The 12,681-nt window shown below is 35.8% G+C and overlaps 1 long non-coding RNA gene across 1 annotated transcript in view; it reads right to left on the reverse strand.

Annotated features, from left to right (window-relative positions):
• Positions 1-251: 251 nt before the first annotated feature.
• LOC128314782 (uncharacterized) overlaps positions 252-12,681 on the reverse strand; it is a 29,352-nt gene continuing 16,922 nt past the window's right edge. The window contains exons 5-6 of the long non-coding RNA XR_008296823.1: positions 8,361-8,471; positions 252-1,090 (exon numbers count right to left, since the gene is read on the reverse strand). This is a non-coding gene — a long non-coding RNA (uncharacterized LOC128314782). The remainder of the gene's footprint in view (positions 1,091-8,360; positions 8,472-12,681) is intronic.

Raw genomic sequence — 12,681 nt, forward strand, 5'->3', positions numbered from 1 at the left:
TCTACACAATGATTTTGTATCCTGTGACTGTACTGAATTTGGTGGAATATTTCAGGTTTCTATATAGAGTATCATGTCATCTGCAAATAGTGAAAGTTTGATTTCTTCCTTGCTGATTTGAATGACTTTTATTTCTTTTTGCTGTCTGATTGCTGAGGCTAGGGCTTGAAGTACTATGTTAAATAGTAGTGGTGAGAGTGGACATCAGAGTGGGATATTAATTTTTTCTCAAAGCATTTTTGGTTGAATGTAAGAATATTATTCAGAGGCGCCTGGGTGGCCCAGTCAGTTGAGAGTCTGACTTTGGCTTAGGTCATGATCTCATGGCTCTCAAGTTCACGTCCCCTATCAGGCTCTGTGCTGACAGCCTGGATCCTACTTCAGATTCTGTGTCTGCTTCTCTCTCTGCCCCTCCCCTGGTTGCATTCTGTCTCTCTCTCACAAAAATAAATAAACATTAGAAAATTTAAAATAAAATAAATGTAAGAATGTTATTCATGTAGATATATTTATTTTGTATCCACTTTTTGTATTTATACGTTGGTTTTAAAACAATTTTAGTTGATTCTCTTTGGTTCCCAATGAATCATCATATCCTAAATAAATAATTTTGGCACCTTGTTCTATGTCTTCCATTTCTATGAAAAGCTTCCAGGCTCTCTCCATGTTATTAAACAATGAAAAGTTTATACTGAAGCATAGGCCAGAGTACATGTCTGGACTGCGACCTTGAAGGATTATCCAATGTATCTCTCTCATGTCCAAATGTCCAGCATCAGTGATGAATTATTCTTTTAAAGGAATTAAAGACATTCTTTAGCTCTCATTCGATGTATTTTTTCAAGTATATATATTGTATCTTTAAGAGACTTTCTGCTTACATTTCAGACTAGGCTTTTTATTTTTCCTTTATTCTTCATGGTTTAATAAGTTCCTTAAGGATTTAAGGAGATACACAGCAAGCTGGACACAAATGTAAAGGAAAGCAGAGAAATCAGTACCCACCTGTGCCCTGCATAGAGTTTAGCATGGTGTCTGATATAGAGTTGGTTCTGCCGTAAACTTTAAGGAAAAGCCACTTCTAAAAGGCCTAGAAATAAAAAAAATAATAATACAACTTCTTAAATTGACTTGGATTACTAAGTCTAAAATGAAAAGGAACTTCTAACACTAACATCTTCACTTCTGGGTGCAAGAGAGAAACATCACTAAATGAAAGACTATCATTGATTAGAAAAGCAAATAAAAACTCTGTTATCAATTTAAAGTGACAGCATACTAAGGGAGCCTGGGTGGCTCAGTTGGTTAAATGTCCAACTTTGGCTCAGGTCATGAAGTCATCGTTCACAAGTTGGAGCCCCACGAAGGGCTCTGTGCTGACAGCTCAGAGCCTGGAGCCTGCTTCGGAGTCTGTGTCTCCCTCTCTCTCTGTCCCTCTGCTGCTTGCACTCTGTCTCTTTCTCTCTGTCAAAAATAAATATTAAAAAAAAAATTTTTTAAGTGACAGCATACTACTGCCACATTTTCTTCAGCCACATCTTCAAGAACAAATAAGAGCATTGAACAATTACTGGGTTTTAAAACTGGAAAATTACAACTGATGACAGATATCAATTTCTGCTCCAACTCTGGAAAATTTTTCATTTTCTCCTTAATTTATTCATTTCTCCTTAAGTTTTATGAGGAAAACTCTATTATTGATGGCTCCCTCTTTAGGCATCTTTCTCAAAGTGGGGAAAATTAATGTAACATATTTAATTCATTTCCTTTTCTTGCCAAAACATAAGCTACCACTACTTCATTATAGGAAATACAGAAAAATGACTGGAACTTCCATTTTAAAAAAAAGGAAAAGTGATGTGAGTCAAGAGATATTCAAGAAGAATAAAGTTAAATCTGACTTTGAGCATATCTTGCTGTGGCCCATTCCTTTAGACAATTAATGCTTAGGCTTCACGATCATGATTTATTTTGAGATGTCAGTTTTAAGATCATGAAGGAAAAATGTTCAAGGCAATGATAATGTCCCACTTTAAAGTTCTTGTGTTTCTGCTTAAATGGTTATAATAACACATGCTGTAGAAATTTTCTATATTTATTTTAGAATTACTGGTATGTGCATATGCATTATTCTTGGTAGGATGGGCATCTTCATATCTAGGGCATCCCACTATGATGACTGATTATGTTCCAGCTGGTCTTTCTCTACTTAGGAATGAAATTTTTTACTTGAGTAAATTTAATCAGACAATCTTGTTAAATGTGGCACTGGTCCCAATCAGTCGAAAGTTTTAAAAAGAAAAAAAATATATATATATGAAAAAAGACAAAAGCTCTAGTCTTTAATGTCATGAACTTCTCCAATGTGAGTTCTGATTTTGGACAGACTTTGAATCATATCTTGAATTCATCACTTACTGGCTCAATTACTTTCAAAGAGCTGTGGAATCCCTCTAATTCTTGGTTTCTATAAGTTGGAGATTAGTATTAATAGCTACATTTCAGGCTTGTCATGAGGGTAAATTGAGATACTGTTTGCATGTATTTAGCCAAGTGTCCCCAGATAGGAAGTAGGCAATAAATGTTGCCTTTTGTTGTTACTATTATGTTTTCTAACCAGTGTCAAAGAATAATTTACAAACCAACCACCTGCATCATTATCTCCTGAGATACTTATTAAAATATAAATTCTAAGTCTCTCTCAGTACCAACTATTTCAAGATCTATAGGCTTGAGGTCTAGGAATCTGGATTTTTCTAAAGAATCCCAGGTGATTCTTCCGCACATTAAAGTTTGAAAACCATTATTTAATCCTGGAATTTACTTTTATTTTTAATGCTGTTTTCTTATCATATAACAGGAGTTTAAAGTCGCTCATTAGTAATTATATTAATTTATGTTCTTAATATGCTATCTTCCTGGAAGATAATAAATGAGCACTACTAGGTTTGTATTTTAAAAGCCCAACCCTGGGGCACCTGAGTGTCTCAGTTGGTTGGGCGACCTACTTCAGCTTAGGTCATGATCTCATAGCTTGTGAGTGCAAGCCCCGTGCATCGGGCTCTGTGCTGGCAGCTCAGAGCCTGGAGCCTCCTTCTGGTTCTGTGTCTCCCTCTCTCTGTCCCTCCCCTACTTACACACTGTCTCTGTCTGTCTCTCTCAAAAGCAAACATTAAAAAATGATAATAATAAAATAAAAAAATAAGAAGCCCATCCCCCGGGGTGCCTGGGTGGCTCAGTTGAGCGTTAGACTTCAGTTTATTTATTTATTTTTTTTTCAACGTTTATTTATTTTTGGGAGAGAGACAGAGCATGAACGGGGGAGGGGCAGAGAGAGAGGGAGACACAGATTCGGAAACAGGCTCCAGGCTCTGAGCCATCAGCCCAGAGCCCGACGCGGGGCTCGAACTCACGGACCGCGAGATCGTGACCTGGCTGAAGTCGGACGCCTAACCGACTGCGCCACCCAGGCGCCCCTAGACTTCAGTTTAAATCATGATCTCACGGTTTTTGGGTTCAAGCCCCATGTCAGGCTCTGCTCTTACAGCTCAGAGCCTGGAGCCTGCTTCGCATGCGGTCTCTGTCTCTGTCTCTCTTTCTTTCTCTTTGCGCCTCCCCTGCTCATGCTCTCTCTCTCTGTTTCTCAAAAATAAATAAATGTTGAAAACAAAAATTTTTAAATGCCTATTCCCTTTCCTTCCTCCCAAGCTCAGGGCCATTGACAACTGCTTCCAACTTCCCTGGAGTCTCTCTGATCTCTTTGCTCCCTGCCCAGGACCACTTGGCTCTCTCTAATGCACTTCTTAGGCACTCTTCTTTTCTAAATATTTGAGCTTTTAATCATTCTCTAAATGGTAACTTCCAAGCCTCTGAATGTCCAAGTTAAAATCCTCAGAAATATAGCCTCTACCTCTCCTTTTAGCCATATCTCCATTCTGTCTCTGACACAGTGTATTCCAATGAAAGAGAAAAAATTCATCATTTCAAGTAACTTATTTTGCCATTGAATAACTTTAAATTTCTTCCCATTGACATCATGTCCACTAAGATCCAGCTTGAACGCCACTTCCTCCCAAGAGCTTTTCCAAATCTTTCCAGCTGGAAGAGATTACCTTCTCAAAGCCCTTAGTTACTAACATTCTTCTAACACTTAGATTTTTCTTTTTTGTATTATGTCCACTATTAGGGTTTTTTTTTCTTTTTTTAAAATTTCTTACAGACAAAAACACATCATCTCTTTCTCTTCATCCCTCATGGTGCTTGGCATAATCCTGATCTTAAGATGGTTATTCTAAAGTAACCACTGAATGAATGAGTAGTAGCAACATGTGGCTTGCCAAAATGGTTTTCTACAGACACTCAACTTATAAAATATTTATCTTTTGGCACTTTTTTAAAAGCTGATTTATTTATTTTGAGAGAGAGTGCACATGCAAGGTGGGAAGGGGCAGAGAGAGGGGGAGAGAGAGAATCCCAAGCAGGCTCCATGCTGTTAGTGCAGAGCCCCATGAGAGACTTCATCCCATGAACCACGAGATCATGACTTGGGCTGAAGTTAAGAGTCAGAGCTTAAGCAACTCAGCCACCCTGGTGCCCCCCTATCTTTTGAAACTTTTAATTACTCTGGGAATGCAAGCAATTCTTGCTTTGTTGAATGTGTATGGATCTTGGAAATCATCTATCCAACACTAGCCCCGCAGTTGAGATACTTCAAACCACAATGACTTGCCCAAACCATACTGTTAAGGATGACACTAGGTCCAGTAGTATATTGGACTAATTCTCTTTCCTGATGATTTATACATTTATTTTGTCATGTATTAATATACTTACTTTTCACTTTGGTATAGTATATTGTATAAGCTTGTATTAGTTTATTTTATTGCTTATAATGCTGTATTATCAACAATCACAAATTTTTACTGTGATACAACAAGAAGCACTGATCCTCATGCTTAAGAGACAGTTTGTTGACTATGTTTCAGTTGAACTACATTGGGTTCTGCTTTAGGCTGTGTTTCAGCTGGGCTCAGCTGCAGACTGACTGCTGCATTCAGGTTTTCTACATGTGTCTTCTTTGGGGACCATGCTAATGGGGCAGCGGCCACCTGCGGCTTTTCTTTCGTGGTATGTCACAGGGCCTCAAGAATTAGACTGAACTGTGACATTATCATCTATGCCCACGTTCCATTGGCCAAAGAAAGTAATTTGGTGAAGCCCAGTATAAATGCTTCTCATGTTGGCGGGGGACTCCAAGTTGACAGGGCAAAGTGCCTGGATGCATAGGAAAAATAAGAAGAACTGAGAATAATGACCTACCTACCCCATGTCTTTATAATTAGTTTTTACTACGTTTACATTTATATTTCATACCTGCAATAGGGATGTATGTCAAAATAGTTCATTTCTAAAGATACAATTATAGATATTCCTTATAGCAAGTGCACCTTGAAAATAAAATAAGTAAAACTTTACCTACATGGAAATTTAGTTTCTATATCTCCATTATTAAATTGGAAAAAAAAGGTGTATTCAATTTTGTCTTCATACTTGACAAAGTTTTTATAAGATTGGCCTACAGTAACCATTCTCTATTACTCAGTCCTGCCTGTGTGAGAAATTACAGTGATTTCATTCATGCTAGCAATGTAAATAAGTAAAACTCTACTTAAAGATATTAAGGGATTTGGTTTTTGTTTCCTATTTGCACCAGCAAACAGAAGAATGTAAAGGTATGATTTTTAATCTGCAGTGATAAAATTCATGAGAAAATTGCTTAAAAGATATAAATTTTTAGGGGTACCTGGGTGGCTCAGTTGAGCATATGACCCTTGATTTCATCTCAGGTCATGATCTCCCAGTTTGTTGCATCGGGCTCCATGTCCGGCTCTGCACTGACAGCATGGACCCTGCTTGGGATTCTTTCTCTCCCTCTCTTTCTATCCCTACCGTGTGCACACTCTTGCTCTCTCTCAAATAAGTAAACATTTTTTACAAAGATACAATTTTTTAATAATTACCCAGGTTGAATCTAATGCATGTGGACTAAAATCAGTTTCAGTAAAACCTTCCTTCAAGGAAACCTCATGGAGCATGTTTATATAAATACACGGCAGAGTATTTTACACATGTATGTTGACTGCATGCGAAAATGATATCATTAAACAAAATATTCAACTCTTTGCCTTCTTGAGTGATAACCAGTGATTGCCTATAGTCTAGGCAAAATAGTATGTAAGAATAATTTGTTAGGCTCCATTATGCAGTCTTATTTCAAAAAGCTTACTACTTACCTATGATACTTAATAAGATCTGTAACTTTGCATTTAGCTATACATTTTCTTACTAATTCTGGGATGGTGAGGGGTGCCTGGGTGGCTCAGTCATTTGAGCATCTGACTCTCTGTTTTGCCTCGGGTCATAATCCCAACGTCATGGGATTGAGCCCTGCGTTGGGCTTCACTCTGAGCTTGGAGCCAGCTTGAGATTCTCACTTTCTCCCTCTGTCCCTCTCCAGCACTCCCATTCTCTATCTCTAAAATTGAAAAACAAATAATTCCGGTATAGGCAAACCTTTAATTCCTTTCTAGTTCCTTGTATAGAAGACAGAACAGTTTTGGAAAACTCAAAAAAAAAAAAAAATTTAGGGCTTAATTCTTTTTTTTTTTTTTTGGAAATTAATATGTAACTAGAAATTGTTAAACAATGGGTTACTTAAGACCTCAGGTCTGAAAACTCAAGGTAAAGGGTTGTTTAAGACGTATTATTGCCACAAATATAAAGATTCAATAATGAATTATCTTTAACTCTCAGTTATTTTTTTATCTGTTGGGTTGCCTACCAAAAATCTTTAGCCCAGCTTTCTTCTAAATTTGATGTTGTTATGGGCCTAGCAATTCAGATTTTGTTTTTCTTTTGCCACATACAGTTTAATAACTGCCAGTTCTTTTTTTTTTCCAGTTCTGAATAATGTAACCCATCTGATGTGTTATTTGTCCCCAGCTGCCATGAATAAAGAATAGGTAAGAAAAATGCCACAGGGAAATGAACCCCCCAAAACTATCATCATATCATTAAAGAGGGGGCACAAACAATTCATTTATTCCAGCCTAAATAGTTTTAGTATCTGCTGTCTCTGTATGGTACATTGAAGAGGCAGGAAGTATGTTCTAATTTGAAGTAATTTGTAATGAAAATAAGTTGTTTATTTCTGTCTACTCAGTATTGTATTGGTTGATTTCAACTAGGGTTCAGGTCTACATCAGGCAAGAGCTATGTGCATGTTACTCTGAGACCATAGTCAACTTTGACAGTGTTGGTGCTTTAGAAAGTTCCTTGGCTTTCATTAAAGTCATTTATTCATATTCATAACGAAAACTGTTCCAATTTTTCAGTACAAAGAATGCCGAACTGGTGAGTAATACTACCTTTACCGAAGTACGTATGTAATGATAAGAAAGAGGATGTCTCAATCTGGTTTTTAAATTTCATTTTTCATAAAATGAGGAATTAGGGGCACCTAGGTGGCTCAGTTGGTTAAGTGTCTGGCTTTGGCTCAGGTCACAATCTTGCGGTTTGTGAGTTCAAGCCCCACGTTGGGCTCTGTGCTGACAGCTCAGAGCCTGGAACCTGTTTCAGATTCTGTGTCTCCCTCTCTCTTTCTGCCCCTTCCCCCTCTTATGCTCTGTCTCTCTGTCTCTGAAAAATGAATAAACATTAAAAAAAATAAATTTAAAAAAATAAAATGAGGAATTAGAACTGTATCAGCTCCCAGGTCCCATCAGATAATAGGATGAAGTGGTAAGGAAGAATTATGTTTAGTCATTATTTTTATATACCAGTATGCATAATGATCAAAATACAGAGCATATTCAGGATGGTCCTAAGTGTAGAACATGTGACAGGATTATTTTTTGAGATACTAATTTGTGTTTCATTTTCATTGCTATGGAAGGATCAGAAAAAAAAATAGCCATTTTTACTTAGTACCTCTATTCCACTCCTTTCCTCATTTCAGAAAGTAGCCTAGAATTTATATTACCTAAAGATAAACTTCCCTTTGAGCACTTGTTTCAAAAGCCTCAGTTTTTTAAGGTGTCATGCTGGACTCTGGAAAGAAAGGCAGAAGGAATGAGCAAGATACAGAGGAGAAGCATCAAAGTAGAAAAAGAAGATTGTCTCAAATAGGAAGGTGATGAATGGCTCTTACACCCGTGATTAACAGTCCACACATCATTCCTTATAGAAACCCTAGAAGTGCAGAAGAACCTGGGGAAGTTTAGTTGAGTACTTGGGTCTTCTAAGGAGGCTTCTCTTGAAGTAGTTGACAAAGCTTCCTTTGACTGGCATTACCTACCTACTTTCAAGAAGTAGGCTTGCATATTGAGTATGTCTTTAGGAGTCATGTTGACTGAAGTTGCCTTCCCCCATCTTCCAGTCGTCCCATGAAACTCCTTGATTCCAGTGTGGTTCTAAAGAGACAGATAGATGGGGCTAAAATGACTGAATTTGGATCTCTTAGTAGCCAAGCAAGAAGAAGCTTGGAGTCAGATTCAATTTTATTTAATGATGAAAAAGTTAATGTAACATTTATTCCTTGTGAGTTTAGGAACTAAAAATTATAATGGCAAGAAATATTAAGCAGTAAAAAATTCTTTGAAAATGAACTATAAACATAACTGAATAATTAAATTAGAATTATTTTCCTTCCCCCTGAACATGAAAAGTTAAATTCAAACTATATATAGGGAAATAGAATGAAAATAGTGTTATTGTTTGTAGAATGGATCACTGTAGATAAAAATTCTCTAGGATTTTTAAATACATGGAGAAATTTAAAGATCTCAAACTTATTTTTATAAACCTAAGGGGTAAAAATTCTTAAATTCAGCCTTTTTTAGCACTTATAGATGTACATCACTACACATTCAAGACATCTGCCTCTACAAAGCTTAGTTATTTTAGGATATAGCCCAGTGAACTTGTCAGCATGATGTAGTGGTGAGAAAAACATTCTACTGTGTGTCAAGTATCCTGACTCTAGTCCCAGTTTCTGACCTTAACCCTGTGAATGTGGTTACATCACTGAACTTCTCTGATTCTCAGTGATATCATTTATAAGTTTAAAGGATGGTGATGAGAGATTCCAAAGCTTCAGCCAACTTGAATTTTCTATTGTAATTTTTCCAAATACTTTATTTTCCTGGCGTTTAGTTGAATATCCTAAGAACCACCATCTTCACTGACATTCATGTACTAATATTGCCAGTTGAAGGAGTCACTATAATGATTCTTGCGTCAGCTAACAATTTCAGAATTCTCTTTTCTTATTGTCTTCAGAGTCCATTTGAATTCCACAGCAAAGTATCAATACTATGACTTTAAACTCACATCAGTATTTGAACAAAGGCAACATTCCGCACCTCTTTTTATTCACAAGATGCCCTCCAAATGGTTCGTTTCAAAGAAAATCCACAAAGACTCTCTTCCACTAAAATTATTTAACAAAATTATGTTGCCAGCATTGATGACATCTACAAATGATGAAACCTGAAAGTATTTTAGGCATTGTCACTGTCTTTGAAATAAGCATCATCCTTTAGTTTATATATTGAGTTTAATTCACTAAATGTAAGGAATGTATGCTTGTCTTAGTTTTTTTTTCTTTCTTTCTTTCTTTCTTTCTTTTTTTTTTTTTTTTTATGAAACATCAGTAAGATTTCATTAATTGTAGGAAGTGGTAGGCCAAGGCAAGAAAGAGTATATATTTACATCATTTCCTGGTCTTCAGCATCAGAAGTAATGATACCATACTTACATCAATGTTTAAAAAGGAGGCTTCATTTTCTGCATACGCACATTTTAAACTGAACAGAAGTTTATACTTTAGAAATATAGGGAGACTGATAGGGAATTTCTGAACGAATTTATTAGGAGGTGAAAAGTGGTAGTTCAAGCCTATTTTGTTTTCTCAACACGTTGCATGTTTTTATTTATTTTTTCTTCTTTTTCTTTTATGCATTCTTATGTTTACTTTGTCTTTATTAAATTTAACACTAGAAAAACTAAAAACAATATATATATAGCTTGCAAGACTCCAAGTAAGAAACATAGATGGAATACCAAAGTATACAGGAAGACATATTAAGCAAAAAACAAGAAACAAAACAAAAAAAACCCCAGTATTTATAGAAACGTCAATTTCAATTAGGATTTCTAGAAAATGTGTCGGTCTCAGAAGGGGTAACAACTTAAACTAATAAAACACATCAGAGAAGCTGCAAAATCATATATTGTTTTGATTTTTGATTTGAATATAGTTGACACACATGTTACATAAGTTTCACGTGTACAACATAGTGATTCAACCTGTGTGCTATGCTATGCTCTCTACAAGCATAGCTACCATCTTTCACAATACAATGTCATGGCAATGTAACTGACTATATTCCTATGCTGTACTCTTATTCCCGTGGTTTATTCATCCTATAACTGGAAGTCTGTATCTCCGCTTCTCCTTCACCAGTTTTGCCTATCCCACCATCTTCCACCCCTCTGGGGAAGCTTTTTGTTCTCTGTATTTTTAGGTCTGATTCTGCTTGTTTGTTTGTTTCCTTGTTTTGTTTTCTAGATTGTACATATGAGTGAAATCATTACGGCGTTTTTAATTATCAGTCTGACTTACTTCACTTAGCCCAATACCTGCTAGGCCCATCCATGTTGTCACAAATGGTATGATCTTATCCTTTTTATGTCTGTGTAATATTCCTGTATGTGTGTGACCTCTTCCTTATCCATTCGTCTATCAATGACACCTAGCTTGCTTCTATATCTTGGCTGTTACAAAAATGCTTCAATAAACATAGGGTTTTATATATATGTTCTCAAATTCATGTTTTTGTTTTCTTTGAGTAAATACCCAATAGTGGAATTACTGTATCCTATGGTATTTCTATTTTTAGTTTTTTGAGGAAACTGTGTACTGTTTCCCAGAGTGGCTGAACCAGTTAACCTACCCACCAACAGGGCAGGAGAGTTTCTTTTTCTCCATATCATTGCCAACATGTGTAATTTCTCATCTTTTTTGTTTTTGCCATTCTGATGGTTGTAAGGTAATGTCTCATTGTGGTTTTGATGTGCATTTTCCTGATTATCGATGTTGAACATCTTTTCATATGTCCATTGGCCATCTGTGTTTTGTTTGGAAAATGTCTATTCAAGTCCTCTACCCATTTTTTAATGGGATTGTTGTTTTTGTTTTTGTTTTTGTTTTTGGTGTTGTGTAAGTTCTTTGTTTTGGATATTAATTGCATATAAGATATATCATTTACAAATATTTTCTCCCATTCTCCATTTTGTTTTGTTGATGGTTTTCTTCACTATGCATATCTTTTTATTTTGATATAGTCCCACTAGTTTATTTTTGCTTTTTTCCCCGTTCCTTAGGAAAATCTTAGGATTTTTATGGTATCAGGTCTCATATCTAGGTCTTTAATTCATTTTGAGTTTATTCTTATATATGGTATAACACAGTGGTCTGGTTCATTCTTTTGCAGGTAGCTGGCCAGTTTTCCCAGGACCATTTATTGAAGAGATTGTCTTTGCCCCATTTTATACTATTGTATCCTTTGTCATAGATTAATTGATCATATAAGCAAGGGTTTATTTCTGAACTCTCTATTGTATTGATCTATGTGTCTAGTTGGTGCCAGTTCCATACTGTTTTAATGATGACAGCTTTGTAGTGTATCTTAAAATCTGGAATTATGATAGATGCAGCTTTGTTCTTCATTCTCATGATTGCTTTGCCTACTTCAGGGTCTTTTGTGGTTCCATACAAATTTTAGTACTTTTGTTCTAGTTCAGTGAAAAATGCTACTGGTATTTTGACAGCATTGCATTGAATCTGTAGATTGCTTTGGGTAGCATAAACATTTTAACAATATTATTCTTCCAGTCCATGAACATGGAATATCTTTCCATTTGTTTGTGTTGTCTTCAATTTCTTTTATCAGTGTTTTATAGTTTCTAGAGTGCAGATCTTTCACTTCTTTAAGTTTATTCCTAGGTATTTTATTTATTTATTTTTGGTGCAGTTCTAAGTGGAATAGTTTCCTTAATTTCTCTTTCTGTTACTTTGTTATTAGTGCATAAAAACATTACTGCTTTCTGAGTATTAATTTTGTATCCTGAAACTTTACTGAATTCATTTCTTACTTCTAATAGATTTTCTACTGTAGTTGTACAACTTATGAGTTTACCTTTCTTCCTTAACAATATGGATGCCTCATTTTCTTTCTTCTTTCCTTCCTTCCTTCCTTCCTTCCTTCCTTCCTTCCTTCCTTTCTTCTTTCTTTCTTTCTTTCTTCTTTCTTTCTTTCTTTCTTTCTTTCTTTCTTTCTTTCTTTGTCTGGTTGTGGTGCCTGGGGCTTTGGGTATTATGTTCACTAAAAGTGGAGAGAATGAGCCTTTTTGTTTTGTTCTTGATCTTAGAGGAAAAGCTCTCAGTTTTTCACCTTTGAGTATAAGGTTAGCTGCACATTTTTCATATGTGGTTTTTATTATGTTGATGTATATTCTCCCTATACCCACTTTGTTTTTATCATGAACAAATGTCAAATTTTGCAAAATGCTTTTTCCACATCTATTGAGATGATCACATGATTTTTGTTTTTAAGTTTG

The sequence above is a fragment of the Acinonyx jubatus genome, chromosome A2 (assembly GCF_027475565.1).
Source record: "Acinonyx jubatus isolate Ajub_Pintada_27869175 chromosome A2, VMU_Ajub_asm_v1.0, whole genome shotgun sequence".
Classification (NCBI taxonomy): Eukaryota; Metazoa; Chordata; class Mammalia; order Carnivora; family Felidae; genus Acinonyx; species Acinonyx jubatus.